The following is a 6,622-nucleotide window of genomic DNA, read 5'->3' as shown; positions in this document are numbered from 1 at the left end:
CTGTTGCTTAAAGTGAAAGCCTGATTGTTGAAATCCATGTACACCAGCTTCTTTATTTATATGTTTCACTTTAGAATCCTAGAACTTAGGGAAGCAGAAGCAAGCTAAGCTTAACGATCCTATAAAGAGAGGTATTCAACCCTACTATACTAAACATCCCTTATTTACAACACGAATGTAACACCACCACTTTACTCTCCTGGAATTAAATTCACAGTATAAACTACGCAAATAAGTTCAATAAACCAGTGTAACGTTATAAATGCGGAAAAAAGGGAAAGTCGCTTATTCTAAAATACTAATATCAATAAGAATAATAAAATACGTTTTTCACTATGTAACTACTCTGGCCCCAATATGAAAACTACAGAACAAAAACTGCCCCTACCAAATTTCAGGACGCCCCCTAGGGGGCAGTACTGTGCCCACTGAGACACTGCTTAGGACTTTTTCTGAGGAAATGCTTCACATACAGAAATGGATTCTTTTGTTCATGCATTTAACAGCCAGGTTTTGAGCACCACCGTTCGCCAGGCACTTTGGGAAATGCAAAGCTGATTCAGGCAATATTTCTGTCTTCAAGGAGGCTACAGTCGAGTAACCAAGTGAAAAACATGAGCATAAAAACATCAGTCAAGGTGAGAGGGGAGAAGAGATCATGATGGAATCCAGAAAGAAATCCCTTTTAAGGGTATATTCTGATGAATGTAAATCTCACTCTCTCTCTGCCTTTTCCCTCTCCTTCCGTTCGTTTTTTCCTTCTTTAACTCCTCTTCTTCATCTTCTTTAGCACCAGTTAATAGAGTCACCTCCTTCTCACTATAAGCTGTCTGCCTGGTTCACTGCCCAGTGCCGGCAGCCCAGAGTCCTCCCACTTTAGGGCCATGCCCACAGGGCAATTCTGTCCAGGAAAACAACTTCAATAGCACAGTGCTTAGAACAGTGTCCTTGGCTGAGCTGCTGCCAATTATTTGGTATCCTTGTACGAAGCAAGACTGTTATCACCCTTAAAAAAAAAAAAAAAGAAACTGCTTGCAGACCCAAGCAATATGAATATATGTTTAGCATAGCAGATTGTGCTAGCCCACATAAATCTGTTTAGAGATCATGCTCACAGAGTAACTTGTTTTTATTAAAATAAACTCATTTGTAAAAATTGTAAATATGACTGATTTCAACAGCTGTGTGGTTCCAGAAGTAAGTTTTGCGCCATGGATTGGCACAATTAGAAGAGTCTAGATTTTTTATGCATATGTTTTGCAGTTTGTCATACACAGTCTGGTATGGCAAAACTTCAGTGCTGTTAGAGATGAAAAGTTGTCCAGCAGGTTTTTAAAAAGCACAGCACTTTTGCTATTCAGAGTTTCTTCCGTATTTGGAACAGTGAAAAAAAAAATATTTGTAGGAAATGAAGAGCTTTGAATCAAAAGTTCTAAGCTCTGGTGTCCTCTGAAGAGGAATAGGCTTCCAACGGGCCTTTTTTGTAGTAGTTCCTTCTGTTGTTATTTTTCCTTTTTCTACTTTTGGTGACAAAGTCTAAAAAACATGATACTGTGAAAACAGATCAGCCAAAAAGACGTCAAACGAAGACACTTTACACTTTTAATTAAAGGTAGGTGAACTCAAGAATTTAGCCGGAGTGAAATACGCCCACAGTTCTCTCCAATGGCTAGTTCCAAAGGTAAACAAAAACGTTCTGGCTGAAGCTGGTTCAGACTGAACAAACTTTCAAAGTCAGTTTAGGGTCAAGTCATTTCCTATTCCTCTGAATGCTTGCTTTGTGAAAATAGGAATGTTGTTAATAATAACAACAACAGTAAAAACAAGGTAATATTCTTAGTAATGCTCTCCCCAGTCCCCTCCTCCCCTGTTTCTACATCTAACGTAAGATTATACATATAGGACTATGGGATACAGATGCAAAACAAGAAAAACAGGAAAAACTGATTTCCCAGTATTTATTCAAGGAGTAACATGTTGATACACTTTTTTTTAAAATCATAACATCATCTGGGTTGGTTCAATCCTTGCTATGTATTCTATTTTCACCAAAAAGTTAGTGGTTATGTCAGCACTACCTCTGGAAAAAAATGGTGCCAGTATTATCTTTTTTGACCTAAAATCTTAGGACATAAGTAATCCTAGAGGAACACCCAACTAAAAAGCAACTAAAAATGAGAAGATGAAACATTTTACTGTATTTCAACGTCTTAGCAGAGGATTCTAGGGCAGTGGCTCTTAAACGTTAATGTGCGTGAATATTACTGGGAACTTCGTTTAAGATGTAGATTCTCAGACTCTGCTCCTGGAAGAGTCTAATTCAGTAGGTCTGGGATGAGGCCATGAATCTGCCAGGCAGCTGGTGACACTCAGGTAAGTGACCTGTAGGCTTCACTTTGAGAAATCGTGATCTAGAAAAATGCTTATAATTGAGGAAAAGTTATTGCATTCTTGTAGAACTAAAGGTTACAAGCCATCAAAAGTCATTATCTCAGAGACATCCATTCCTACACCTGTCAGGTGGTTGGACATCAACACTGAAAGCGGAATCCCACTTCAGTCCTCAAGAACTTTTAGACCCATTGCAGACGTCCATCTTCCAGGAAAACACACGCGGCACACTAAACCCTGGGCCTTTTAGATATACTATCTCATTTTACCTTCCTGGTGTCTCTGCAAAGTAGTTGCTATTGCTTGAAGATAACATAAAGAGAATGCCAAGGCTTGGAGAGGTTAAGCTGCTGGTCAGTTGCCCAGTTACCTACAAGGTAAGGGGTTTTGAACCCACTGTGACCAATCCTACAATCTAATGAAGATGCTACATGCACTCCTTGTTAGAAGGGGGGGAAGGGGGGCGCCTGGGTGGCTCAGTGGGTTAAGCCTCTGCCTTCCGCTCAGATCATGATCCCAGGGTCCTGGGATGGAGCCCCGCGTCCGGCTCTCTGCTAAGCAGGGAGCCTGCTTCCCTCTCTCTCTCTCTGTCTGCCTCTCTGCCTCCTTGTGATCTCTCTCTGTCGAATAAATAAAATTAAAAAAAAAAAGAAGGGGGGGGAAGGTATTGCCTTAGCCCGGCTACAGTGTGCACAGGATTTGAGAGCATTCCCGGGTGTTGAAGTCAGATAGTGTTCCGTTCAAGTCCCAGATCTTTTACAACAGCAGTTGTCACTTCATCCCAAACCTATAAAACCTTAGTGGCTTGAAAGCTCAAGCAGTTAATTTAGCTCATAAGTCTGCAGGTCAGCTGGGTGGTTCTGCTGATCTGGGCCAGGTTTGGTTGATCTTGGCTGGACTCACTCATGCGCTGTGGTCAGCAGATGGGTCATCCAGAAGCTGCCTGGTCCAGGATAGATTCGTTCGTGTAGCTGGCAGTTGGCTGATGGTCAGTGGCTCTTCTAGGTGCTGGCTCATGTAGGATGGCCTCGGTCATGGGCCACCTGTTTCTCATCTTCCAGTAGAATGTAGCCTGGACTCCTTTGTGTGCACAGCGTTCGAAGCAATTGAGAAACGGTGTTTAAGACTTCTTATGGCTAGTCTCAGAATGGATACACGGTCATTCCTGCCACATTCTACTAGTCATAGCAAGTCACAGGACTTGCCCAGATGCCACCTCTTTTATTATTATGTTTTAATTTTTACTAGTTTATTTGACAGAGAGAGATCACAAGTAGGCAGAGAGGCAGGCAGAGAGAGTGGGGGAAGCAGGCTCCCCGCTGAGCAGAGAGCCTGATGCGGAACTTGATTCCAGAACCCAAGATCATGACCTGAGCTGAAGGCAGAGGCTTAACCCACTGAGACACCCAGGTGCCCCAGATGCCACCTCTTGATGGGAGCAGCTGCAAAGTCACACTTCAAAGGAGGAGGCTACAGGAGGGGTAAACGATTGTGACTGCTTTTTGTAATCGACTTTCCACAATGAACTACATGACTCAAGGCAAGTTTCTTAACTTCTATTTCTACTCATCTTCAAAATGGAGATATTACAATTGTTACCTTAATTTTTCAGAAAATATTGGCCAAGATAATGCTGACACTGCCCTCTAGGGTCTTCCTAACCTGAAAGTCTTATGAATCTGCATGGCAGAGAGAGAGAGAGAGTAGGTGGATTTTTTTGGTGACCTCTTAGGGCAAGACCTTGGCCCTGATTTTCTCTGTTGATTTCATGCTGTTCCACTTAGTACTCATCAAGCTGTGGTACAGAAACCCATTCAAGACAGTTCAATAAAAGAAGCCAAAGCTACTGTTTGTTCCTCCATGTTCACGCCATCCTCTCCTCCCTTGACTCCCCCTTTAAGACTCCTCTAGAACATGCTCCAGCCAAGTGGCCTGAGCCCTGGAGTCTAATATGACTGTTCAGCTTTGTTCATTAGAGCTAAATGGCCTGGTTCTCAGTGTCCCAATTCCAAAATCTAGAGAGAATCTGCTTGGTCCAGCACATCTCCTCTTAAAAGGTCAGGTCAGTCTAATCTGCCATGGCGGGAGGGGTGGGCAGTCTTAGGGGGAAGGGGCAGCTTTATGTGGGCAACAGAGACTGTAAGCAAAAGCAGTTCCTTCAGGAGATGGCTCTGAACCAGCAGACACAATGATTCACATTTCCTGGACCCAGGCAGCCTTCTCTAATATTTTAAATTACCTTCCCATCAAACAGTCGAAGTACACAAGTTCAAGGACTCTATAAAAATCCATCTCTCTCTGAACATCTCTAAATGAAGTGGACGTGGGTGGCTGTTTCTCCCACCCACTCAACAAAAACCCATCACAAGCTTTCGCTGTAAGCCTATGTGTATTCGTTTGCTAGGGCTGCCATCACGAGTACCAGAGACCACAAAGGACACTGTCGTGGCTTACACAACAGAAATATATTTTTCTCACAGTTGCGGAGGCTACAGATCCGGAGGTCAAGGCAAGATTACTTCCTTCTGAGGGTTGTGAGAGAGATCTGCTCCAAGTTTCTCTCTTTGACTTGTGGATGGCTGTCCTCTTCCCGGTTCTTCACATCATCTTCCCTCTGTACTTTTCTGTGTTCACATTCCTCTCTTATAAGGACAACAATCATATAGGACGAGGGGTCCACCTTAATGCCCCCATTTTATCTAATTCCCTCTGCACAGACCCTATCTCCAAATACAGTCACATTCTGACTAGGTTAGAACTTCCAACACATGAGTTCTGAGGAAGACACAGTAATTCAGCCCATTTCAGCCTTTCCATTGCAACATCACTGCATGTATCTATGGTTCTGCTTATCGGAATGCCCTTCAGCCCCTGAGAGCATCCAGTAACTACTGACTGACTCTTTTCATCTGTCCTTTATAAATAAGCCTTCTTTAAAGCTCCAACTCTGTGAAAAAGCAGCCATACAATGTACTTTTTGAAGGTACTTTTGAAAAAATTCTGTTTTCAAACAGCATTTTGCTTATACATTGCCTAAGAAAATGGTTCTCAACCTGGGGTAGACAGTAGAATCATCTGTTGCTTTTAAAAAAATAGCCCCCTTCAACCATTCCTACTTCTAAAGATTCTGGTTATTTGGTTTAGGTTGGGATATAAGCACTGATTTTTTTTTTTTTTTTGAAGCTTACCAAATGATTCTAAAGTAAAGTGAGTGTTGAGAACCAGTGGCTTCAGATAAAACATAGGGGAGGAAAACAACTCTTATAAAAGCACCTCAACCTGCCAGGCCCTGAGCTAAGGTGCTTTGCTATGTAGTTTAATTTTTCAAAACAATCCTGTAAATATTAGTACTATGTCCTCCATTTTCCCACACAAGAAAACTGAGGGCCGAGAAGGTTGCCTTACTCAAGTCCCATGAGCTGTAGAAGCAGAAGGTTTAAATGCTGGGTCGTAGAAGCCTGGCTAGAGCAGGAGGTTGGTCAGGCCTTTTCCATTGCAGAGACCATCAGCACAAAAAAACACAACAATTTTTGGCCATTTAAAAAAAACACACACACAGATCTGGGGTCGCCTGGATGGCTCAGTCAGTATCTGCCTTCAGCCCAAGTCATGATCTCAGGGTCCTGGAATCAAGCCCCGCATGGAGTGGGGGGTGGCCCCTGCTCAGCGGGGAGTCTGCTTCTCCCTCTCCCTCTGCCCCTCCCCCCACTTGTGCACTCTTTCTCTCTCTCTCAAATAAATAAAACATTAAAAAAAAAAACAAACAGATCTGTCTTACTTTCACACTGATTTTTCCATGGCAAGACTCAACCACCATCAAAGGAATATATTCTATTTGTCAGAACAGACAAGACTATGCTGCTGTAACAAATGCATGCAAATCTTGGTTTAACATATCGTGATTTATTTCTCATTCATCAAGTTTCCTTATAGCTCTCAGTACCTCTCTGGATCAGTCCCTACCAAACGGTTACTCGGGGTTTTAGGCTGCTCCCTCTTTCTGGCTATACCTTTTGGAATACTTATCTTCTAGGTTGCTCAGGCAGGAGGTGGGAGAGGGTGGGTAGGAGATTTCTTTTTCTTTTCTTTTTTTTTTTTTTAAAGATTTTATTTATTTATTTGACAGAGATCACAAGTAGGCAGAGAGGCAGGCAGAGAGAGAGGAGGAAGCAGGCTCCCCACTGAGCAGAGATCCCGATGTGGGGCTCGATCCCAGGACCCTGGGATCATG

Source organism: Lontra canadensis, unplaced genomic scaffold, assembly GCF_010015895.1.
Source record: "Lontra canadensis isolate GAN:19392208 unplaced genomic scaffold, GSC_riverotter_1.0 scaffold15, whole genome shotgun sequence".
Lineage (NCBI taxonomy): Eukaryota > Metazoa > Chordata > Mammalia > Carnivora > Mustelidae > Lontra > Lontra canadensis.
The sequence above is the reverse complement of the archived record's forward strand: the minus strand, read 5'-3'. Positions refer to the sequence as shown.